Source organism: Anopheles gambiae, chromosome 3 (genome assembly GCF_943734735.2).
Source record: "Anopheles gambiae chromosome 3, idAnoGambNW_F1_1, whole genome shotgun sequence".
In the NCBI taxonomy this organism is placed as follows: domain Eukaryota; kingdom Metazoa; phylum Arthropoda; class Insecta; order Diptera; family Culicidae; genus Anopheles; species Anopheles gambiae.
The window spans coordinates 23,697,574-23,724,954 of NC_064602.1; the positions used below are offsets into that span (position 1 = coordinate 23,697,574).

The window sequence follows — 27,381 nt, forward strand, 5'->3', positions numbered from 1 at the left end:
CTCATCACTGTGTTCATGTGTACATGTCATTCGAACGAGCGATTCCCGCTCCAAGGGGCAGGGGTACGAAGCGAAGGGATGGGCGCGCTGGGATGAGGCCAAGAAAAATATCATGCCAATCATTCAATTCTTTTCCGTTTCTTTCGAGCTGAGACGAATGTCAGCTGGATGGATCGGTGTTTGGATGAGTGGACCGGGTGGATACGTATTTTCCCCTGCCACGAAAGCTCGTGGTGGTGCCACGAGGTGGTGGTGGTGGTGGTGGGCGTACGTGAAAGGGGTAAACTAAAGACGGACGGGAATTGAGTTTCCAGTATTGGCTATTTTTCTTTCCCGCACGAGACACTGCGCCCCCCACCCCGCCGGGACCGGTTGGCGTTTGGTCAGGGAAAATGTTCTAACGAGCAGCACGTACTTTTGAGAAATCTATTTTCCCTCCAACATACACCCATGCACTTGGCAGATGATGGATACTATTTTCTGGCGAATGAATTAGCACAAATTCATATCCAATTTCGAAAATGGTTGCTTCTCTCGTGCTGTTAAAGTCGCTCAACTTCAATCCGAGATGACCAACATGACGACGATGGTTTGGTTTTTGTCTTCTAAAAATTTGTTTCTTTCTACCATAGGTAGAGCTCTCATAGTACTGCGAGGATCTTTACTATAAATTGATAAACAAAGGATATTTGTGCAAAAATCATGAGCATATTGCACAGTCAATCAACATTAAAACCATTAATTGTTCATGTTTTGTCTCTTCTGTTCTGATAGTTCTGATATTTTTGCCTAAAAAACACACACATCGACCATCAAATCCATTCCGAAACTTGTTGGCCCATAAAGCTTTCCCTCCGAATCCATTACGGGCTGACCATCCAACCTTCCGTGGCTGACGGAAACTGATGAATAAATCGATGAGCGATGAAATTTACCGTACAACATGTGTGTTTGCATATTCATGTTTCGAATATTCCACCGTTTTGCAGCGTGTCCACGGGGCGGAAATGTGCGGAACGCGCACGAAATGCTTTCGATTAGTCGCACATCCACGTCAACGTTTGCCGGTGGGCTAGGGCCGTGTGGGTTGGGCCGGGACCGGGGTTTTGTGCCAAAGAATGGCCCGCTATTCCGATAGTACAGATGTCATTTCGATAGCGGCACACGAATGATCGCCGTGTTGTAATGTCGCCAGTGCACTTACGCGATTGGCATTTTTAGTGCATCAATGCATCAGCGCCGGTGTCGAGTGCGGCGCTGGCCGTACAAAGATAGAAAATAAATTAACCATCGAAACATTTGCTCCGCTCCATCGTCGTCGTCACCTGACAGCTTGTCTCTTTGATCGGGACGGGACCATTAGTGGTGAAGCGCACCGTTGCGCCGTCTTCCTGTCTTTGGCCTTTTCCAGCCCTCCTCGCCAACCCAAAACAAAAAAAAAACGCTATCACTTGCGGTCGAGCAAAAAGCTGTAAACGGTGAATGGCATGGTGTCACGGCAGCATAGCCTAAAAATTGAAACAAAATGTTCCACCAGCCCCCCCGTTATGTTGATTGAACGACCGGTTTTAAATTTGATCGAAGCGAAATGGTCAATCTATTTTTCGAGGCTTAATGTTTTTATTTATGGTTGTTGCGTCCAAGTTGGATGCAAAAAGCCAATACTGCAGTAGAATGCAACAGAAGTCAGCATCGGAAAAATGACTTTCTGACAGATATGCGTCTGTATGTAACTTTTAATAGTTTTTGTTCGAAAAAGTTAAGAGTATTAAATTATTTAATTTTATTTCCGTTACAACTGACGTAAGAAAAAATAATCAAAGGCATTGTGATTCTCCTTCAATGAGTCTAGACAGAGCAACTCTATGGAAAAGTTCAGGTTTTTGAATTCTAGGCAAGGTTAATATAAATACTTAGGTAAGTAAACCAAACAGAAGTGCGTTTCAAATTACGAAATACTCGAAAAAACACATCAAAGATAATGAAATAAGCATAAAAACTTATCTAAATAGATAAAAAGAACTCTGAACTTTAAGGGATACGATCAATCTCTTATTGATAAAGTGGATAAAAATTGTTCGCCTCAAAAATTGTGACGATATCATTTTACAATTGAGAATCTATTTCATAGATTCATGGAAAAAACAAGCATCATTTGAACATCGTTATGGATTCCTGAAGCAGCCTGATACTGAGCACGACAAAGCATCTTGATACAACTCAGTTATCTTCATCGAAACATCGTCAATCGTACAGCTTTGAGCTAACCATTCGATCGATTGCCTCCTTGATCCCGTCCATAACTTTTTATGATATCTCTTACCTTACTCGGCTTAAGTTCCGTGCGCTCGATTGAGATCATTTCAAACTACATTTGACTGGTTTGGTAGGTCTATTCTGCACGATCAATTTCGACATCCGGCACGGTTGACACGATATTAGATTTTTAATTCTAAATTATGCGATCCACGATGACGTTTATCATGCGGAGCTGTGGCCATAATTTTTGTATTTAGATTATTTATTGCGTTTCAAATTAACGATTGGCCTTTTATCGCCGAACTAAAATCATCTCACGCGTCTATTTTAGAGTGTCGATTGCGTAGAATGAAGAAGAGAAACCAGTGTTTGCTTTCGTGTGAGGTACGCTTTTTAATTCGCGATAAAGAAACATCTTTTTGTTTGTGGTAGTTGATGGATCGATTGATAAGTTACTACAATTTTTTGCAATTAATATTGATTTATATTAATTTTGAAGCTAAAAATAACCTGTAATAAGAGATATTAGATATCAGAATAACAATTCACAACTACAAGCAACAAAATACGAGCAACAGTGCTTTACGAATGCTTCATGGATGGAAACAAAAAACACTATTTAACATGACATGTTGAGCCTCGCTGTGTTGCCATCTTTCACCTGCAATGATTCGCTTCCTTTTTTCTGCATAAATGTTACACCAATATCGGCAGATGCAACAACCATCTCAGCGTTTGACAGGGTCACGGCACAACTATCGTCATTCTACTGTAAATAACTAATACGACAGCAGCAGCAGCAGCAGCGGCACAAGCAGCGTTGACGAAGCAAATGCACCGAAATGGGTCGGTCTCTTCCTTGACGGAAAGACAAAAGACTTACTGAACCACGAGTTTTCAAGACAAGTTCCAACCAAATGATGTCTGCAAATAAACAGAATGAAACCATAACCTCTTGCGAACCTTCATTTCCGCACACGCTTTCCCGCGCCACTCCGCGATGCCGACAAGAAAAGAAAGCTCGTTTGCACTTTTCCAGCCGATGAGACCCGTCAGCCTCGCCGGTGCGAACCTTTGCTGCCTCAATATGCATCCCTATTTTTCGCGTTGCCGCAGCGTTCGCTTTCGCTTCGATGAGAATGATTGTCTATACCGCACGCTTCCGCATCACGGGCCCGTTGCCCGTTCCCTCAGCGCACACCGCTGTCATTAAGTAAAATGTTCATGAGACCATCAACGCATTTTGATAGGCGTTCCTGATGGAAATTCTTGAGTATTGATCGGAGACCGCCGTCTGAAGCAGCAGACTCCCGCTTTTGATTTCTCACCCTCTGCTCCAGCAGAGCTTCTTCTTCCCTCGTTCGACAAGTTTTGCGCGTGGAGTGCAACGATGATGATGATGGTTGTGCTGCAAAAATGATAAACATTTCCCGATACTCAGCGCAGCGTACTAGCGATCGGGAAGAGAGGGCCTGTGGACACTTAAACAGAAAGCGAAGAATGGATTGGAATGACACTTGTTTGGAGAAAAAGTTAGGAAGGCGGCTTTTGTTTTCATGTTTAGTGGCAGCAACAAAACTCGACAGATAATGAAAAATCACGCTGTGAGTAGCACAGTAAGGTTCTTTGGATAATTTAAATTAGAACATGAGATATAAATTCAGAAAATTCGTATTGTGATTGTAAATTTTCACTATTTTGTTGATATTTACCTCAAATCAATCATTGTATCAAACGATACAACACATTAATGTTGTAGTTACGTATTAAAATTTATTATTTATCTCTAAAATAGAGATTCAACCTCAAACACTTGTACCATTTTTAAACAATCGATCTCATTACTATACCATCCTTAAAAAATCGAAATAAACGACATCAGCAGGGACAAAACAATAACAAGTTGTTAAATATTGATATGCGTCCCAAGCGTGCTATTTGACTATTCTCCTTTTTTTATTGCATCTCCGATAATGAGCTTACACTTAACTTGATTACGACCGGTTGGGAGCAAATATCTGGCTAATCAGTTGAACATCACAAATTAAATATCCGAACCAACTACAAGCTACCCTCATTTGCCCCGTGCTACCTCAACCCCAACCGTAAACCAGTGTAATGAATTGAGCATACCCCATAAACAAGACCATGCTTTGGTTCGATTGGAGAGAGAGTCGGTATTAGTAGTGGCAGTGGTAGTACTAGGTGTAGTAGTAATAGTAGACAGGATCATCGACATGCATTTACTGCATGATGGGAACAGGAACATCGTTTCGGAAGCCACAATCGAATCAATAGGAGAAATATTGACAACAATCATCATAAAGTAGGTGGTATTAGGGTGCTTGCAGTGATTATAAGCACAATTATATAGGGTTCACCAAAAACGCCCGGAGGGCTACAGGTAATGGCTAGATTTGTAGATACATTAATTAATGAGAGTGTTTTTTTTTGTCTAGCATGATGTACCGTTTTAAGCTTGGTGCTTAAATCTATTTATAATGTTAAGAATGATTCAAACAGTTTACAGTATATTTGCTTTTCAAACATATTTACCAATATACATGAAGATTGTTTAAAATAAATTAAAATGATTTAAAAGAACTGTTTTAACTGTTTGAAGAAACTTAAAGCTCACATTTCCTCAAATTATTACTTATATCGAAAAGAATAACCAAGTGATACAGTAAAATATTCTCTCTTCATCCTCCCGATTACCATGGAGATTGCATTACAAATTTAAAAACATTCAAATACATCTCTCATCGAAGTACCGTTGTTGACGTCGGCAACCATTTAAACCATCGTGCCTGCAACCCATTGCATGATTGGATTGGAACAATTCTGTCCCAATGAATCTTCATTGATGTACAGTCGATTTGCTTACCCCATTTTAGGGACACACACAAAAACTGCATCCAATTCCTAATCCAATACAAAAAACACCCCGTTACGCTCAATCGTGTTACCCGCTTGAGCTGCGGCAGTGAACTGTTCTTGCGTAAAAGTACAACAAACACACCTCCGTCCGTCGTAAATGCAGGCGGGCGCACACACCCAGCGTTCGATGAGTACTCATAACTTTTCATCTCCCGGTGGCACCAAATGCTGTTTTGCTGGTACGTGTCACACCAGGCTCGCATCGTCCGCCCCCCCGCCAGTACAGTGCACAGGGCTGGGCGTTTTCTAGCGCTTCCACAGTGCGCTTCAAAATATAATCTAACTGAAATGAAATTGTACAAACGTGATTGTATATAAATTTATGATGGCAGAACGGTTTAGGGATCGGGTTCGAGATTAGACGGTACACTGACTGCAGTTTTGCATCCGCATCCGCACAACGGGGCTGATGATGATCAGTGTAGTGGGGGCCAGATTGTTGCAAATCGTGAGCTAGAATCGCTACCACATTCACTACGACCGCCTTCAAAACGGGGGGTCTAGCTCCTGGGGAACGGTAGCGTAGAATGTACCGGAAAACTGATGGTTGGTATTGCATCGTGCCGGCTTTGACTGTGCCTCGGTTGAGGCAAACCCCATACAATGTGATACGGTTTTTTGGGGGGACACAAACACTTACTCGTTACCGCAGGAGTGTGCTGATGTGTCACTGAATAATATGCTGCTGTGTTGCGAATGGTGTGCAATGTTCTTTCATCTCGGATCAACCAGCATTCAGTAATCGAGCTCGAGCTGGGCCAGTTCGGAAAAGCACATCGGCATTGTCGGCCGTCAGGGTAGGTATTAACGAATGCAAAGTTATGATTATGACAAAACGCATAATCACATTATGTGTTAATGAAGAGGAAACCTGTATCAGGTGGTTCTAAATTGTACTAAATTATTTTATTCGGTGTTTTATGTCTAAATCCTTCTTAATACAGCTCTTTAGTGTTTAACAATGCTTAAATCTCAATCATAAATTTGTAGATGAATACACACACGTGTGGAAGTTCACATAAAGTATGAACTAACAAATACAATAATGGGTGACTTTTCGTTAAATACTGTAACTTAGTTTGATTTTTTTTTTATTTTTTACGTCAAAAAATAATTGAATTTCTTCTGAATTACAGATAGACTAATTTCAACCTTTCATAATGGTCTTCATTAAGTCAAACTGCTATTACTTAAATCCAATTTCACTTCCCCTATTCCATCCCTTTTCCATACCAAGCCATATTGTCCTCGTGCTAATAGACTATCAAAACTTTCTATATTTCACTCAATCCGGGCCCTTTGCAAATCGTAATCTAAATTTGCTCCATTTAAGCATTTTTGTCAAAATTGAATCCAGTCACCATTCATTTGCCGCCAGGACTTAGAAGTTGGTTTCAATTTTACCCCACACAAAAACCCCTTCAATGATAATGCAAAACGCGCGTTTGATGGCTACAAATTTGGCCCTTCGAGCAAAGTTCTGTTAATTATTTGTGCGGCCAATTCGCCGTCCATTTGTACGAAAACCAAGCAATTTTTCTCAGCAAGCACCCGGCACATCGGCTCTTATCAACTCGCGCGTTCCAACACATCAAACCACTCGGTACCATGGACCATGACGCATAAAAATGCAATTCAGCAGGTTCCGCTCATGTACCGCCAGCGGCCACCAGTGGCCAGTGGCACAAAGAAGTGAGTGTCTCAGATTCAGTTAATTATGCCGCTGGAATCACACCCTAGGGGGGTGGCGGGGGGTGGAGAAGAGAACTGTGTTTCAAAGTTCGAAATAATTAAATTTGTAGAAAAAAGCTTTCGGTGGCAAACCACTGGATGAAAATGAGAGAGAGAAAGAGACTGAAAAAGAAGTGGAAAGAGAGAAATAAAGTCATCACTGCCTCACAATCCGAATGATAAGACGGGTGACTCAAGCATGCCAGTGGATCAGTAGTCGGACAGGGGAAACCAGAATCTTCAGCGAAGAAGGACGAAACCATCAGCACGGCTTTATTCATCGTGTCAGTCAAGTCGGGATGGCCCAGCTATAACGGTTGCGCACAGTGGAGTGAGCTAACGGATTCCGGACACGAGGGGGGCCCTCCCTGTGTGGGGACAAAGCATTGCGAAAGGATTTGCTGGTGTGCATGAAACAATAGAAAGTGAAAGAACGAATAATACACCCATTAAGTTTACTTCGCCGCAGGCGAAACGGGAAGCCTTCTGGGAGGACAGTCTCTTTCGGTGGTTGACTGTCTAATCAAGAACAGAAGCTAGCCGCATGTCCGGGGCCGAGTCTTCCAGTGGCACTGTGTCGACGGATGAATGTCTCCGATCAACGCAACTGCTGGCTTTCTGGGAAGTATAGCTTACTGGTTTACTGGTACAGAGTTGTATAAGTCCTTGTTGAAGTATAAAATGTATTTATTTTAATAGTGTTCCCTAGGAAATTATTCAACTCTTCCCAAGGACATTGAATTCATTTCAAATGATAGTCATTCAAAAACAAAAAATTTTAATATTGTTGTAGAGCGTGTTTCACCATTCTTGTAATTAACAAACTTATCTCAAGGAAACATTAACTTGAGAGGAATATTAGTACATTAAAATATTTCAATTTATGTACAACAATTACGTACAAGAAATTTAACCTGATAAACCTTCTTGAGAGCAACCAGCAACTGGGTTTTCAGCTTTCTAGAACAAGGCGCACAACGCACACATGCAAACCATCATCTCATATGATGATGGCCCCGGGAACCTGATAGTGGGTTGTGCAGTTGTCACCCTGCCAGCTCCTATGCTACTTTTCAATGAATCGTACACACACCCACACACCCACAACGCCAACATGATGGCCGCTTCCTTTTAGCTCGAACCACAACCACCCGCTGATATAAAAGCAAAGGCCAACAACTTTCCTTGCCTATTCCATCCCTGATGGATGCTAATGAAACAGAAACGATGACCCAAAGGCATTAGTGTGCTGCCCTAAATGGTCCTGACAGTGATAGAAACAACAAAAACCTTCCTCCAACATCAAGAACTTTGAAACTCTTCATACAAGGGAAGTGGACAGGCACTGTATCCTGTCACGTGTACCCGCTGGACATGCACACAAACACACACACAATACTTAGTGTTGATGTTATTAATTTTCGAAAGCTTTTCTTTTACCAATGCTAAAGTGCTTAGATGGTTAAGGAATGCTGAACAACTGCAGAATGCATGAAATATACCCCAATTGTGATCTTTTCGATCAAACCAGATCATAAACTATGTTCAGACAATAATTTGTTTGTTTTGAAACGCATTTAAAGTTATTGGTTTGTTATTCAGTAGAAACTAATATTTATTTTAAATTTAAGCGTAGTGAAAAGCCCCACAAAATAATTAGTTTCTTACATTCAATCTAGCAACTAAATTAGATGAATGTTTTGTAAAGAATGGCCTTTGTGTTCAACTTCTTCCTCCAACAAAAGGATTCACTCTAGCCATTCGTTAATAGCTGTTTTTCAAGACACATTATGGTGAAAATGGATCCTTCGTGGCTTCTCACACGAAATAATGACACGATTGAAGAATGCAATCCTTCAAAATCTCGGTAATTCGGAATTTACACGAGATCATTCTGTTTAATGTGTGTATTTGTATAATGTGTTCTTACCATCGAAACAAAAGCTCTGTTTTCCACCTCCCAATGTACTTACTTAACACAACAGTAATCACATTCAAAAAATCGAAACAATCAAGTACAGCTCGCTACTAACGGTAGAGCCACCCGAGCACAAACAAACCGAATCTCGCTTTGCTTCAATCCGGAAGATAAATGGCTTCTTCCTTACCGAAGGCAATCATCAGCACCGTCATTCCGTCGTTAAGGGCAGAATCCTTTCATCTAGCAACCTGCATATAAATGCTGCCTGACTGGCTGGCTGGCTGGTTGGCTGGCATTCCCTGGCAAGTGGGTTCTCGCCTACCGCCGGCTGCCTTTTTGCACCACTGTTTCGCAACAAGTCAACAACCGCTCGTTTGTGGTCCATCAGTGCGAGCGCGAATGAAGCAGCGCAAAGTGCACGGCGCAAAATAATATATCACGCAGCTTTTGCCAGCAAGCGCGCAACACGTTGCGAATCCATCGGTGCCGAAACCCGATTGTTGGGGGCCCGGCTACAAGAGCGAGAGAGTCTTGTTTTGCCTTTGCTCGTCCAAAATCTGACAAATGAATGAGGTGTTTCGGTTTTAATTTACATTTATTCGCTTCATACCCGCTGCGTGTGGCTGGCTGTTGCTGTGGAGCATCTTTTCCAGGCGATGCATGTAAGCGCCTGTACCAGTGAGTGGGTGTGTGTGTGTGTGGATGCAGCGGGTGAAGAGATAAACAAATCACCGCATGTCCTGACAGGATGATGCTTGCACACAGCCGGCAGCCGGAAAGTGCAAGGATGCTCTCGAACGTTACCATATGAATTTCGTCATCGTCATTTGCTCATTGTCAGCATCAGCAGCACTGTGTGACCGTACGCAAGTTTTTGGGGAAGGAATCCGTGCGACATGGATAGCAGATTGTATGGAATGCATTTTTGTGCTTTTTAACATGGGAAAATCGGTTCACTTTGAAGTACTGTTGAATGTGCAATGATTGCAGTAAATAGTGTCATTTCTTCGCAAGCCTATCATTTGGATTGTTGGGTGAAAAAACGATCCTTTGAGACGATTAATTTAAAAAAAATTAGGTTATTATTTATTATGCCACAATTCACTATAATGTAATTGATATCATTCTTTTTATCATTCAATTAAGTAATTTCATAGTAAGTAGTAAAATAAAGTTATTCATAGATCAAATTTAATGACCATATTTCATGATTTATTAGCTGATTCCAAAAATTTCGTTGAAAATGCATTCAATATCTTATATATTAGTTGAAATATTATTAATATGTGCACAATTGTCCCTTAAATTGCATAATTTAACGATACAATTAATTTTTAAAGTAAAAAATTGCTGTATTAAAATGAATCGAAATAAGTTTCAGTAAAAGTTAGTTGATTGCTTAAGCACATTCAAAATACAAACAGACAACATCTCACAAACAGTAAAAACAACATATCATAGCCTGCAAATGGCATTTACAGATTTTTCTTCTGACATTACATTCGACGAATAAAAACACCAACACTCCAAACCATTGCCGCCATTCCAACGCCATTACCAACCGTCCATATATGCGGGCATCCATCTTGGGAAGAAGATCGCGACAAAGCAAAACTGGACGATATTAACAACCATAAAGTTATGATAAATTAAATGTTTTCAATCAAAGGAAAAGGTTATGGTACGGGAAACGGCACGGGGCAATAAAGAAAAAGAACGATCCACAAAGCCTTCGTAGTGAACCTCTCTTATTCTCTCTTGCTCTCTCCTTCAATTCAACTCCACGGCTTTTGACGGTTAATTTAAGCCTCTAGTCTTTTCTTTGATCGTTGCTGTGGGTGAGAGGTGTACCGTGTGTGGGGTGTGTAGTGTGATCGGAGAGGGGTAAACAAGAAAAATGGCTGACTGATGAAACGAACCGAACGCGTCCAAACAGTGTGACGCAGTCCAGCGAGGATGGTGACCAGAAACAGCGGCGGCTGAGGAAGGTGGACCTGGAGCCAAAGATTATGAATATACACCGACGACCGACATTTTAATTTACGAGCATCAGCGATCGGACTCCTTCAATTTCCGTCCGTGTGCGTCAGGGCTGCGATCGTGCTGCCTCACTGCCTCATGGTCCGATCGGCAACTACGTGGAGCTTTCGGGGTTTGTCATAAATCGACGTCGCGAGAGATATTTCCCGAGCCCGCCGCTCTCCCTTCCATCGATCCCGATGCGAAGGATGGAGCTCTGTCATGTTTGGAGCTTTCGTGAGATCCTCCGTCCACCGTCGTGATGATGGTAGCGTTGAACGTCGCCACCATTAGCCAGCGTCACCACCGTTCGCAGTTGTGTGGTGGCAGTGTGGCCCGAAGCACTGCTTCCCTCGTACTGTGCGCCATGCCAGCGATAAGCTGATCGCCATTTGATCGGTCACTGGAGAAGAAGAGTGAAGAAGCTGGTCCCCAAGCCCGAGCCAGTCCGGGTGTAGTGCAGATGCGACGAAACGAAACACCCTGCTTCCCGCTGGGCGATGAATGGGCATTTGGAAAGCTGATATGGTTATAATTATCTCGCTCGGGTTCAGTGGGCATCCAAACAGTGGATCCGAGGGTAGTGGATTGGTAGAAGGGTTGAGAAATGAGATCGAAAGATCGGCGGTTCGGAGGACGTTGTTTTAAGACGTTGTTCATGCGTTAATAGTTGGCGGTTCAGTGTTGCTTGATTGAGATTTCAACGAGGTGGATCAACTAATGGTTGCGTGCACTCGTTTCGTGCCTCCGGATCCAACACTTCATTCGGTTACTTCATTTGACTTGAATGTTATTCAACCAGGTAAATGGTTTCATTTTGAATGATTTTGTAGCATGTATGCAAATTCAAGTAAGTGAAGGAAGATGGTGACGCAATATTTGATGAATTATTTGCTGTAGCAAAGTATTAAAGATATTGTATGTATTATTTGTATAAAGTCCCTTAAACTTCAAATCCGTTTTGCATACTAAGCATATTCAAAAGCTAATCGATGCTCCACTCAACACTTGGCGTCCATTCTTTGAAGTTCGCATGCATATGAAACGTGTCAAGAGGAATAACATTTTCCACAAAAGACTTACTTCCTGGATGTATGACCAAAGGTGGTACACCGTCAACGAATGAAAACCAGCGTTTTCCAGTAAAAGACCGTTACCTGTATTTTGTATGTCAAAGTATGTGAGTGTGAGTATATTTAAAAAGCGACTTGCCATTAAAGTTGCCGTCTGTATCACGCCAACAATGTGTCGTTCCATGATCACCTTCACTCAATCATACAACTCCCACCAGAGTTTCCTCATTCGGTGTTAATTGTGGGATTGGTGAAATGAGGATGTATGTGTGAGTGTGCAACGGAAGCTCAATATTCTTACCATCCCGGCGAAGCGAGGGTATTAAACATTGACTGACCAACGAGCCAATCTCTGAGGATCTGGCCAGTGAGCTGTCAAGTGACAGTGTGACAACCTGTAACGCTTGGACGTGTTAAAGTAGTTATACGGAGAGAAAGATTAAAGCACTGCTGTTTCAGACGCATTTGTCGATTTGTCCATTGAATGCAAACATATTAAAGGGACACATATCAATGAAGTCAAATAAACTGCTTTGGAAGTCCAAAACCAAATTAGCAAAAACATTTAAATCTGTCTGTAGAAATTAGATTTGTAAAAATAAAGTTTGATTATCTCGCTGACAATGTCAAACCGATAATCAAATAAAACATTAAATTGATACCATAATCACCGTATTGAAATTGTTTACCTCATAATAGCACAAACTTGAGATTTATTTATTAAATTATGTTTGTGTAATTCTTATTACACTCCTCAAAATCACTCAAATTTGACGGCTCGATCGATTGAGTGCAAATTGAAAACCTTCCCACACTGCCTTTGAAAGCCGAACAGAAGCTTCCAATCATTAGTTATCGCTTCGTAGGGTAAAACATATTTCCTCTCATGAAGAAATACTCATGACACCGAAACCACCTACCTGTTTGGGCTTTTCTCTCTCGCTCTACCTTCACGTCAATTCTTCCCACCAGTCAATCAAACACGCTGCACCTTGCCCACGGCACACTGCAACTTTGAGCCATGTTACTCGAAGCATATGAACTTTTTCCTTTGCCGTAAGAAAGAAATGCTTCACATGACATCGAAAAAAGTAGAACCATATGGGCGATGGAGCTCCCGTAAACCACAGTGGGCGAGAATGGATGAGAAGTGAGTAAAAGTGTTTGGCTTTCATGATGCTAGCAGTATTATCGGAACGTTCCCAACGCAGTGCAATAGTTGGGATTGAGCGATGGAAAGGTCTCCTGTTCGCTTGCACAATTCCCGGAAAGGATGCCACAGTGCTGTAACACGAACTTTCGCATTGCCAGCCTCGTGGCAGTGTTGTAATGCCGTGACAGCTAAGTAAGAAAACTTTGACGCGACGGATCTGCCACTGACGTATGGAACTGTCCCAAACAGGGGAGTAGCCGGGCGTCACGTTTGTCAGTCAAATAGGAAGGTGCAGGTTTTTACCATTATGCGTCCAACAGAAACGAAATGCCACAACGAACATATCATCATCATTCAGAGCTCGTCAGTGTGGCTGGGTTTCGTCCTTTTCGTGGTTGGAACAGTGACAAATATGTTGAATGCACGTGCATTCGTCAAGTATCTCGTGAATTCGTCATATGCTCTGCGTTCATTCATCTATGGATTGCTTGTAACGATGATGAGCATTGTATCGCATGCAATTTTATCACGAATAAACAAGTTTATCAAGTTTTCTAATTGCTGAGAACTATAACAACAATTATTGGCAACTAAATGTTATGTTTTGGAATTCAATATATAGGATTTATTTGATCGTTTCGGACTTCTTTACATCAACTTTTTTATTAAAGTTCAATGAAAAATCATTGACTTTGAGCATTAAATAATTTTGGACCTATGAAGTATACCTTACGCAATTGTGCAATGTCAACAACTTATTTAACTTTTACTGTGCTATGAGTGAGATACTCATTTTTACTATCACGCTTGATGTTGACCCAAACACGTCTGATATTGACCCAAGAGCCAAGAGCCACTGCTACTGACCCAAGTGAAAATTGTATCTCTTCCTCCCCTTTCACCACTTCTTCTTGACATTTCCTTCGCCACAATCACCGACACCAAACCCACGACCGCTTCAACACTACCCCAAACAAGCGTCGGTTGTAGCCTTGCCAGCGAACTTTGACAGAATCATAAAATATCGGGATATACATTTCATGAATTATCATAATTATATTTTAATAACATAATTTATGTCATACACTGTACTGTTGTTCTGTTTTGTTCCAAATTTATTATTTTCCACTTTTTGCTGTTCTCCTGCATAACATGTTCACGTGCTTCCCTCCTCCGCGTCCTCGTGCTCGTGCCAGCAACCATCACGTTTAAACGCTACACACAACCAGGCGCTCGCATCAACCCGGTCGACGGTGTGGTCGACGGAAGGTGTGGCGGTTTGGGAAGGGCTGGGCTGTTGGGTTTTATAAGCTCGTGGAAATGATGGTACGTTTTGATACCTTGTCGACTTGTCGGCCTGGGGTGTACCCTGGCAGGTCAGTCGGGCTTGTCGGGCGGTTCATCAACAGCGCCCAGGCTACCTTCCCGTTCTATCCCACGTAAATGCCATCCAGCAACATCAGCTATGGTGTTGCAAATATTGAATTGCAGTTGAGCGATATGGACTGGGAAAATTATGTTGATGCAGTAGCTGCGGAGCGGAGGGGCTTCGCTCAATCGTTTTGCACTTCATACTTATTTTTGTTTCATGTCTCGCATCGGAGCATTCATTTGCCTCAAGATTTGTCTTTACACTTTCAACATTATCTGAGCCTTTTTTTCTTGTTTCAATTGATAAATTTATTCCTCCTTCTCATGCGAATCAGTACGTGTGTGGATGGGTATGTGATGGGATCAGCTACCGTGGTCAACTTTCACGCCAAGTACATTGCAAGCCATGTTTTGTATTGAACCCTTCTGAAGCACGGGCTGTTTGTCGAGTGGCGTGAAGAACCACGAGAGGACAGCGGGACTATTGATTACGATGTGACCGAATGATAAGGAGACAGATGACAACGTCTGGGTGATATCTGGGCTACTTTCCGGAAATCTTGTTTCATCGATTGCCATTTGGGCAAAAGGGGTATGTGTTATGTGAAATTCCAGAAAGAAATAATTTGATAAGGGAAACTCCTTTGCAAACGTTTACAGGGAGTAGCAGACACAAGCATAATGTATGCTGTTTTGGAGGTGATGTGGAATTTAATCTCTTGGATAAGTTTTTCTAGAGCTTTATCAAAATTTGACAGATATATTGGCAGTGCAGTAAACGGAATTTCGTACTCTTCCTCCTTGGATCTCTCTTGAATAGGTTTATTTGTAGAACCATCTCGACAATTTCGTCGATGATTACTTTTCAGTTTTGTTTAATTTTACTTCTAATCATCTTCAATGGCAGTGTCAAAATTGAAAACAACGATTGTAAAAATGTCTTATGCACAATCAAATTTGATACACTTCTTGAATTAAAATTAAACCACAATAAAATCCATTAAATCCAGGCAACGAAACCTCATCTTCATCTAAAGCATTTGATAATTGATCACCGTACAACAACAAGGAAAAGCTGTTATCGGTACAGTATTAGCAGAAATTCATTTGCAATTGTTACGCTTTCGGCCGGGCCGGGTTCCTTGAATTAGGAGTTGTTTATTTTTCCACTCAGAAGGATTGGCCCTAATAAAGTGCTCGGGAGGCGAGTTGCAGGTGCAGTTGCCGAAAAACTGGAAAACGGATATTGAGGATCAATATTTTTGCACAGGATTTTCTTCCCATTGACCACACACAGCCGACATAGTCGATCTGAGTTCGATTTGCATACGTTTGGTTTTTTTTGCTTCCCTTCCCACCAGCTCCATACACTCTGCTTGCTGTTCTGATGTGCAAATATGTGTTTGCCCGGTGATGGAACGGAGACAGTTCTTATGTTTTGTAGGTAAAGTGTTTTTTCTAGAGCAGATCTTAGAGCTTTTGCTGGTCTTGTGCAGGTCAGGCAGATATTAGACAAACAAGAAAAAGCAATATCGAATGCTATCTTTCTTGGTAGTCTGTTTAGGCCTTGCAGGGATATTTTGCATGCTCTTGCTTGTGATGTAGGCTTGCTCAGAGTTCAATTGGAAAATTCTGAGATTATCATGAGCTGAGAATAGCTGTAAAATAAGTCTAAAATATCCCACAAAAATAAAACACAGAAAATCATTCAAACTTGATGATTGTATAGATTTCCGATGCTTATTAAAGCAATCTAGCTTGTAGTACTATTTTTCACAAAATATGACAAGACTAGAAACACTCCAATTTTTCCACAGAAAAGCACACAAATCAACAATGACCCATCGTAACTACATTTCCCTAACTGCTTGTATTGAATGTTCATGGCAAAAACCTTACCATCCAAAAAAAAACATACCCCTCACGATTGGAATGTGCTGTGATATTACCATTCACATGCTTGTGTACCCTTCACGCTTCAAACGAGTTTGATCTTCTGCTGCTATCGGTCCTTCGGCGCCGGAACGGACCGGCAATGGAACCAATGATTCCCGGCCAATATGGTAATCCTGGTGATTGAGTCAAAGTCGCTAGTAACTACGCCAATGTTCCCCCAACTTTCCCTCTCCCCGTGTGCACAGTCCGTAGCATTCCGTTGATTTACGTTGATCTACGGCTGATGCTATCCTTCTACAAGAACGAACGGCGAAAATAGAAAGAAAGGAAAAAAACGCTCTACAGAGAAGACATTGAAAGTGGCGAAAAGTGGAACGAACCAAACAGGAGTGATATAAACTTCGCGAACTCTCAATGCTAGAAAGGGGGAACTAGGGTGACGAATGTCCGTATGGCCGGAGGCAGACCGCTCGAGGCAGACGATGTGAGCAAGTTCATCTAAATATTTCAACATATTCAGCTGTTTGTGTTGCTTTGTTTCGTTAGGAAATCAATTTTGCTCGGCAGGGCTTCCGACTTTTCCGGGGGAGGGGTAAGGAAATGTGTGTTAGTGCCGGGTGCGGTACCGATGTACAGTACAGTATGTTTTTGTTCTTGATTTAAATATTGTGTGTTCAGGGTGCGATGGAGGGTATTGGGTTTTTTAAGCTGCATTGCTTGGTGAAGGAAGAAAAACAAATCCATAAATGCAAATTTTAAACCAATTTGCACACCACATGTTTTAATGTTCTAAAGAAAGACTTATCGGTGCTTTCTAGAAGCAGTAAAAAGATAAAAACAACGTGTTGTTGAACTAATTTCAAAATACAAAATAAAACCCTTTTAATTCGTTCATTCTTCATTCAATCAGAACCACTCGCACCCATCCGAGCATAAATTCACAAAATAATTGATCAAACAATGTCTAACATTTAATCCAATTGCAATTAAAAAAAAAACAACCTCCCCTTACTCCCTTGTCCCTAATCCACAAATCACTTATGCCCGATTCGCCCGCGTGCATAGCAAACGCTTTGCAGCGCGCCATCGCTTCGGCCCCGGGGGCGGTATCACGAGATCAGTCAGGTTCGGTCGGGCAAATATCAATATCAAAGGCCCACCGTTCCACCTCCTACTTCAAGGAGCATCCTCAAGCCGGTCCGAACCCGGGGTGGCCACGCATGGGTAACGACGACGGCACCGGGATAAGATTGGCTCTATTAGGGAATGTCATCTACATGCACGCAGCGCGCCCCAGCTGAAGCAGATGATTATGATGCGGATGACGATGATGCTCTGCTCGGCGCTCCCCGATCGGGGCAGGCGGGCACGGTGTGACTATCTATTGTTCGGGCTCCTTTGCTCAAAGCTATCGGCTTTCCACGAACCACCCCGGTGTGTGTGTTGGGTGCGAGTCGGGCAATCAATTTTCCTTTTTCCATCAAGTGTTTTGTGCTCGAGACAGAGCCGGGACGTGCAGCCTGCTCTCGTAGAGTGCTGCTGCTGCTGCCGGTCCGTCAGTGTCCAGCTGATGCACTCGGCCGGTTCCCGGTTGATTTGAATCACCTTGGATGGACGCTGGTGGTGTGGTGCAATATCAACGCTTACGGTAGTGATTCATATTCATTTATGCCCTGGCGTCCAATGCGTCCGTATCAAGTGATGCGATGTGAAACATGCTGGAAAAATGGCCCTCTACTGGGGGTGGAGACGCCTTTGCACTCTAATGCCCGTCCAGTGCAATCCTCCAGTGCTCTTCGGCTTTCCCAGGAAGCCAGCAAAAGCCTTAATCGATCTCGAAAATATGAAACGAGCAGCAGCAGCAGCATGGCCGGCCAGGCCTTTTGAAATCAAAGTCTCCTAATGGGTTATAGGTGAGAGATCAAATGCGTTTCACTGCCATTTCCTGGATGTCTACAGGAGTGGGGGCAGGAGAGTGGCTGGTAGTCACACGTCAAATCACTCAAAGTCGATAAAAATTTAAACGCCGCACTAGCACACACACGCACATACAAGGACGCTGCAGTGATGAAGAAGGGACAGAACGACTCCCAGCCCGACACCGGCACAACAATAATCAATCTGTATAATCATAAAAGATGGTCTTCTCTACCCCGATCCGTAGGAGTCACTTCCGAGGACGAAGTTAGAGTGAGACTCAGGTGAAGCCTGTATGTGAATGTTTTAATATGCAACGTTTATTCACTTTACTCGTCTGCTTCGTCGGCTTCACAATCAAGCAAAAACTGATTCCCGTGCCCGTGTGCTAATTGCCTTCGTAATCTCTGTGGCAGAGTTTATCAAAGAAGTAAGGATTTAGGTTTTCTGATTTATTCTCAAATGTTGTGCAGCATATTGTGCAGTGGGGAAGGTAGGCAACTGACATGAAATTTGTACCAGGAACGAGGGATGGCTAAAGCAAAGAGCATGATTGTGCTATGGAATTATGATCTCTGTACCAATCTGGACGCTAGTTTTACGATTCTCATGTATCAGGTTTTAGCATTGCATCATTCTGGGTCTGTAGAACCTCCGAAGAGTGATATCAAAACGAGTATATCTTCAATTCGTACACCATTTACTTCATCATTTCAATGCGATTGCTACGAACAGCTAAGATGCATTGCTCCTAACAGTTAATCTACAATTATTTGATTGCATCAAACCAAAACCTCCACAGCACAGGATGATGCACCACATTAACTTAATATTAAATTTTACTTGATGTGTGTCCCATTTCTGTTCGTGTCAGCATCAAAACTAGCTACAAACTGTCACTTCATTTCGCTCACCCACAGCTCCGCATATGCAGCTTGAATGTCAGCTCTGCAAACGGACCTGTTTCTTCAAGTACGGACGACACACTTCGCTTCGCCAGAGCGCTATATCTTGTGAACTCAAGATCAGATCCATCACAAATGTGTGTACCAAGCAGGGTCGTCCGTTGCTACCCCACAGAACCGTTGCACAAAGTTTTTGTAAAACCCTTTTCGCTTCCCCTGCTTCTTTGCGCCCAACACGACGTCAACCACGCCCGGGCTAAAAACCCATCAGTCACTCATCCCGGGTGTCCATCTGAAAGTTCACCCAGCAGCAGCTCCCCCGGACAACCCCGGTTGCCCAAGCGGGTTGGAGACTTTTTCCAAGGAATCGACCAATCTTTCTCTGCCGCTTTGGATCTCTCGCACGCTCTCTCTCTCGTTCTCTCTCCCTGCAAGTGTTACGCAAAGGATGCAATGCGGAGACGGAACACTACATGGACAAGTCGGTAGTGGGTCCTGAGTGAAAACCCCACTCACTTGTCAGACGTCTTTCTATTGTCACGATGGACAATGATGTTGGATGAGACTTAATTAAATTTTCCATTCGAGTTTTCCTCGATCTTCGCGTGCTCCCTCAACACTCCTGTGTGTGTGTCCTTGTGGACAGCGTGTTGTGAGCAGCTGACGAACCACTACACATTCCCGGGGACGCGCAGCCTTGATGGATGCTCTATGCTCTGCTCGCTGTGTGCTGGTGTCTTGTGCTGAAGGATGTTTCTTGAAGACCCAGTTGCCAGACATTCCACTTCCACTCAATAAATGCTACGAATGAAGTTTACTTTAACGATTGCACCATTGTTGAAGATTATTGCAAATGAGAAAATAATCATCAAGTTCAAGCTGCTAAAACAAAACACAAAATTTTATATGTTATGGCCTTCAGAATTTGCGCAAAAAGGATTTCAATGTTAATAATTCTTATCGAACAAAAACAGAAAAAATAATTTACAAAATTTATTTATACTAACTGCTCTTAAACTCTCTGCTTTGTTTTGCCGTCGATTAACATGTAGCAACCGGTTCAATCGTTGGCAGTCCCTTGTTTTACTCATTTTTAATTCAATTTTTATTGTTATGGTTAGAATTTATAACACTGCCCGACTGATTGCCAATCTGAAGAGTGGGTTTTCCATAATTTTTTGCTCATCTTCTTTTTATTTCGAATGACTTCCAATGCCGCTCGTTACAGATGCATCCTCAACCTGATGCACAAAAAAAGCACCCCACCAACTGCCGTGCCGTGCAGTGTCGTAACGTGACCACGCAACTCCACCACAAATCATGCCCTGTCACCGAGTGCGATTAGTCGAACCGCACGGGGGCATACATTATCATTATCGTATACTCAAAAATTTTATTGATAAATAATTCTTCCGATGCGAGGGTCAACCATTTTTCGGCTCTCACGAAACCCTGCCGCATCGGTTTGGGCGGCAAGTGCAAAATAATATCGCGCATCGCACAACACCTCGGCGAGAAGAGGACACAACAAGCGCACGTCATGCTGGGCCCCGGGCCGGCCAGAGCCTGTCGCCTCCCCGAATGCTGAAGCTGGAATTGTTTGTGTCCTTTCCTTTCAGACCGTTCCTCCCTCTCCATCGGATCCTTCGCGGTTGCGTCGAACTGCGAGCCGGTGACAGTTTCGATGCTTGGACCGTTGCAGCCCGACGATCGGTGCTGAAGTATTCGGGTATTTAATGAAATCGCATAAATTTAAGTCAATTTCTTTTTATACTTCACGAATTAAACATTTTAAAAGCTCCGCTTGTTTGTCATTGGTCAATTAGCATATATGCATGTGTTGTGCAGGCGGCTGCAGTCGGCGGTTGCAGCTAAAGGTGGACACTGAACGGGCTCGGTTTGCGCTTTCGCCGGTTTGTGACGGTGCGATTGGCGGTGACGATGCGCACCGCCTATCAGTTTGGTGGCAGTGGGGACGATTTGGTGCGAGTGTCATGGTGCTTTGATATAGCCGTGGGCTGCACGGTGAAATTCCAATGGTTGACACGTAATCTTACTTTGTATTCTTGGACGGGTAGCTTTTTTTTTAATTGTTGCAGATATTACGAGTTATTATTAAAAATGTGGGGTTAAAATTGATTCAAAATGAAATAAATGATCAAACATATTCATTTATATTATATGCGAGTTAATAAATGAGCTATAAGTCTTAATTGATGATCAAATGCTGTTACTTAGCTGCTTAAAGAGCGTTGCCTGCATATACAATTCTTTAACAAGGACAAAAACATGCAAATTGCGCAACCCGCAGGCTATGGTCAAGAGCAGCAGTAGGACAAAACATGTTTTCCTTCATGTTAGGTCCTTATTTTCTATCACTTTTTTTATTTTATATGACTTTTTTTAATAAAAAATGAACGTGTAAGAATTTTAAAATGATTTGTTATCCATTTGATCTATAGATTTCATTTAAAAATAGCTTAAACTAATATTGGGCAACATTGGTGGCCTAAAAAGCCAAATTCAAAAACCTAGCCCGTTGAGCTACACGCAAAGCGTCAAATTGATAAACCTAGCAGCCTAAATGTGGTTGACTTGTGCTGACTCTAACCGCACGACCACGCTGAGTGAAATCCACCGAGTGAAATGAAGTAATTGACAGATGAATTGGCTGGTGGCTTCACAATTATCAGCTGATGTGCGGACAATGTAAACAAATGCCGTGACCGTACGAAAGAGAGAAGAGCTATCATCTAGTCAACCAAGTCAGGTGCATTCTATTTTTGCTTTCGAGTCATCTCGACGTCGGATAGTTAGTCCTTGCTACAGGGGGGTATAGATAGCTTAGAGGATTGAACCCATAACGGGCATGTTATTAAGTCGTACGACCGCAACCACTTTGCCAGCTACTTTTTTTATATAGAGACTTGGAGCTGATTGGCCTCATTCACCTCTTAACTTTTCCGGCTGTGAAAACACAAAGACAAAACTAACCTAAAAACAGTGAAAAACATCAAGTACTGCCTGTCAAACCAAAAGGTAGGTTAAAGAGATTTAGTTAATGTTGGTAAAGCTATCTTTACATTGAACATTTGTCTGAATTCAACTTTCAAAGGAAATATGCAGAAAAATCTTCATAAATGTTACAATAACATCAATCAAAAAAGGTCCAACATTTCTATCAGCAAATCCTGCCTTTGACAATCGATGGATTGCTGTCGCGTTCTCAACGATCATCGATAAAGGTAGCCCCAAAGTTTGATATGTCTGTCCGTACGTCATGTTTTCCAATACATGATATAAGTACTATGCCGGGTTTGCCCCCTCCTCGCGCATTTTAAAGCAAACGAACTCAGGGCCTCGAGTAGCCAATGTGTCGTCCTTCGATCGTTGATTGGGTTTTGGTTCGAAGAGTCTCCCCCCAGCCGTTTCGGCCAGTTTCGTAACGTAGCTGCAACGAACGAACGTGCGAGAGAGACAGAGAGCGAGAGATGAGCCTCCGATGATATCAGGTATAGGGTTGGATTTTCAATAAATTCGACTCTACCGAGCGAAAGCACACAATCCAACCCGATGCGAGACCGATTAAGAAGAAGGAAACGAGTGCATCCATTGTTCTTGTTGTCGTTCCTTCCTGTTTCCAATCAATCCGTGGTAGGAATGAGAACGAGCGACATTCGACGTTCGAACGGTGGTACTAGCAGTGGGTTAAAGGGTCCCCATCCCCCTCCCGGTGGATGCAGGCGGAATGTGTTCGAAGTGTTTGGATGTCCTAGATCACATCTTACTCACCACTACAAATGATCCAACTTGCATGGTGCGGGAGCGACGGCAAGATAACAGAAAACGTAAAATAAGTTCCAATTCCGTTTCCACCCTTGATGAATGCTATATAAAATATAGTCCGTATGGTTCAGCTTCTCTCCTGCCCACAACAAATGGCGATTGAAGAATCGGAAGTAAAAGCACCTCCCCGTCCACCGCATCTCGCCGTCCCTGTTGACCCAACCCCTGGTTGGCTCTGGCCGGTCAAATCATGCCCGTCCGTCCTTCAGCATCCGTCCAGTGTTGTGGAGCATTCACAACTGATCACTGAACATTTGCTTCTGTCAGGCCCCCGTTCCTAAAGAAGCGCTTGTAGTTCGTTTTTTATTATTTTCTTTGCGCCGCTGTTCCTTCATTTTATTCGTATTTTCTAATATCTTCCGGATTTCGTCCTTTTGTGAACCTGCACGGACATCCACATGCCACACATCTGACTCGCCTGGACCATTCTTTACCCCGGACACACACACGGACACACACTTTGAGCCGGTGGTAGTTCACTCGGATCCGTGGCATTTGGTACTCGGGCACAATCCTATTTTCGATTGACGTCGTACTTCTGCTGCTGACGATAGAGAGACGGCCCTGTCCTGTACTGCCTGAGTTTCCCACCTTCCCTTTCACCAAGTGATGGCCTTCGTTTTTTTTGTGCATACCTTTTCTTCTACGGTGATTTTGTATGTATTTATGCTTTCACCGTAACGAGAGCCGTCAGCCGATCCGAATAGGTGTGCTTAGGCGTGTATGTGTGTGTCTGTCTGTATATGGAGCGCATTTTTGTATGTGCGCATTTTTATTCCCGTTCGATACGAAGCATTGACCATACTGCAATCAAGATGGACAGTTGAATTTTCTTCCTGGGTTCATCTATTTATTTCCCCGTACGTGAGTATCGGCGCTTGGCTCCTCGGGACATTTTTTAAATACTACAGACAGTATGTCTCTGACATCGAGTTTGATTGCTAGGGAAGAGGAGGAGGGATTGGAGAGGACAAAAATGGAAACCTAAATTATACACGGCACTCCAGGGCGTTCCAGGAATTCTTTGCATTTCAACCGCTGCTAAAAGATTGAGTTTGTTGGTGAAATTAATGCAGCGGTCGTATTTTTTGTTTCCTTTTTTATTTTGGAGAAGGATATTGTACTGTGAATGTTGCCTGATAGCATGAGAAATATGAATAAATATAGACGTATGCGCTAAGAACATTCAAACCATTTAGAACATTATTTTACTTCTATTTTAATTCACTTTAATATTTCATAAGTGCTCATAATCTTTTGCGTTTCAATAGCGTTTAACGATGCAGCAGTTATCCTTTTTAGTTTATTTTCCACAAACTTTCCTATATACTGTCTACACCTGGTATCTATAAACTACACCTCACTCTAAACCAATTACTATCCCTTTCTTTACCTTTCTTTCTTACCTACAGCAAGAAAAGTGTTTACAAATTTGCACGCACATGTAAATGCCACATTGCATGACGATCTTTCGTATCTAATGAATATGTTAATTCAAACGAGCGCTGTACGCACAATCTACCTTTAATATATTGAGTATTCGCTAGATACGCCAAAACGAAACGAAAACGCCATACTGGTAGCGCAGCCGATGTGCTGCTAAATGTTATGATAATAATTTCCAAGAAGCTACTGATAATGGATCCTGTGTCCACACAATTTCCCTGCATGCCAACAGACCCTACGTTTGGTTAGGAGTTTAGGGAGCGAGGACACTACAGGCACGCGGACGTTAGGCATAGGAGGTGTCGGTTCGAACCTTTTCCCCAGTCCCGAGTGCTTCCGGAAATTCAAGATACATAAACCCGTACACTTTGTGTAGTTTGGTTTAGATCAGCAGTCCAAAAGCAACACCCGTTGCCTCGCCATTGTGACTGAAAGGTTGTCGATGTTGGCAGCCATAAATATGTATGGAAGTGTAGGAAAAGGTTCGTTCACATCGGTAGTGTTGGAGTCGATGCTTTAATCTTAAGATGTGTTTATGCTTGTTATCTATAATTTGTGGAAGGTACACAATGTAATGTAAGTAAGTAATAATAAATATAATACTTACCCATTAATATGCTCTCCAAAAGCGCTCAAATCTTTCTTATTAATATAATTTATCAAATAATGTATGTATTCAATCTTTTTTCTGTACAGTGGAGATGTTGTAAAGAACAGGATATCATCTTAAATTCCTGTTTTCAATTTCAAAACTAAAGATTGGCTCGTGAATATTTCACCCAGCTAACAAGTGAAGATTTACACCGCTCCTAAGCATCCAAAATCCCTAAGCACATGGCGAGATTTAGCACACAAATTTGTCGGCACCATCACAAATCGCCATCACTCTCGGAGCAGCTTCAAACCTGTGCGAGCGAGTTGCGGAAGTTTATGGACGCGGTGTGTAACAGATGACTATTTGGCGCAACCACCCACCTCGAGAGTGTGTGTGTGTGTGATGACGTGGACAACTGCCGGGGACTGGTTTCCGGCTGTCTTTTGCCGAAAATGGCAGCGAACGAGCGAACCCGGCAGACCCGGGCCCGGCCCAGACGAGCACTGTCCTTGTGGTGCCACTGTTGATTTCTAATCTGATTAATGGACCGCTCCAGTGGCGGTGAAAGCTGTTCATTATCATGCATTTTGCATGGCGCATGTGATATTGCGCGGAGTGATATGCATTTGAGACACGCGAGGTATATCACCCAGGCCCAGGTCACAGCAGGCTTGTGGTGCGGTCTTGGTACAAGTACAAGCCGGTCAGTTATTTTGAATTTTATTTGACAAATTATGGCCATTTTGCTGTCACGATTTAAAAATCAAAAATGAACATCCACGATGAAGGAGCATTGAACGTTTTTGCAATCAAAAATATTCCCTTCACACTCAATGTTATGTCCTTTTTCGATCATCAAACGCTCCCTATATGCATCGCAAACCCTCCGGCTCCCCAAAATCTGTTGACGTGGTGAACGCCCCACGAGAGCAGGCCGTGTAGCGCACAAGCGCGACATTTGCGCTCTGTCGCGACCCATCAGCTCGGTCCAACAGTACCCAACGCCAGGCTTACAAATTGCCGGCGTAAAAGGTAAGTAGAAAATGATACGGATCGCCTAACAGTGGCTGCATCGTGCTACATCCCTTTTCGCTCCATCCCATCCCGATCCGGCCCGGTCTGTACACCGGATTGGAACACCTGTCAGCAGTTCTTCACCGTCGGAGTGTCTTAAGGATGAAGTTGCAGCCGTGGCTTGACATGGCAACCGGCACTGCAGTCGTAATCTATCTTCTGTCCCACCGCTAAACGAGCTCGTACCGAAGACCAACATCGCGACCCAGTGTGCCTGTGTGTCGTCGGACTGACGGACTGATGTGTACTCCCGTTGACGGTGACGAGATGCATCAAAGGAGGCGCGCGCTGGTGCACACACACACAGCAACCGAGTGGAGTTGCTGGTCGAAGTTTGCAAACCGAAAATTGACTGCAACTGTGCCCTTCGCAAACGGGTAGAGGGGGAATCCGCCACAGGAGAATCTGGCTGACAGTGAGCGGTGGTTTCTTGAACAGTGTGGAGTGTGGGCCTTCTCTCCCATCGTACCAGCGCACATCACGTTGGTGATAATGATCACGATGATGCAGTGAAGTGTAACCGGTTGAAAGCGGAGCGCCGACCGCTCGTTCGCGACCGAGTGACAGTGGCAGGCGAGTTTTCGGTGAAAAGTTCAAAACAAGTGCTAAACATTGACTTGACATCGTTCATCAAGGGCGCGGGTAAGACAAAACTCTGCGCTCGGCTTTCGGCCGCTGTTCCGTTTCGCCAGTGACACATCATACGTTTGATGGTATGCAAATTTGGTGTGACATATGCCGCAGCAGAGCACGGGGGTGGGACTCTACATGCCTTGCGGTAGAGCAAATATGTAATTAGTGTGTTATGACGTTTTTAACTCTTTTTTAGTGTTTGGAGGGGTTGTTTTCTGTAGAATGAGGATAGTTTATTTATTAGAGTGCTCTTGAGGGAGGAATTAGATGTCATTTTTACATTACATTTGCCAATATATAGTTTATAAACGAAGTTGAAGAGTTCAAATCTAAGATATTGTGTATTTTGATTTAAAAAAAAAGAATCATAAGGTATTATTTTCATTACTACAAAAGACACTATACAAAAATTCAAGTTTGAATAGTGACTAACACTACCAATGACAACTTTTAACTGTCTAAATCCAAATCATCGTATCAGCGAATCGCCGTAATTTGACTCAGGATTCACATCTCGAGAGTCTTCTGAACTTTAAAACTCATGAAATGTTCCTATAACAGTTTTTTGAAAGAATATTTTGATTGGAAGCGTTTGTGAGAGT

General features: G+C 42.8%; 1 protein-coding gene across 1 annotated transcript in view; it reads left to right on the top strand.

Annotated features, from left to right (window-relative positions):
- LOC1279986 (protein tiptop) overlaps window positions 1-27,381 on the top strand; it is a 175,856-nt gene that overhangs the window by 35,039 nt on the left and 113,436 nt on the right. The gene's annotated exons all lie outside the window — the stretch shown is intronic.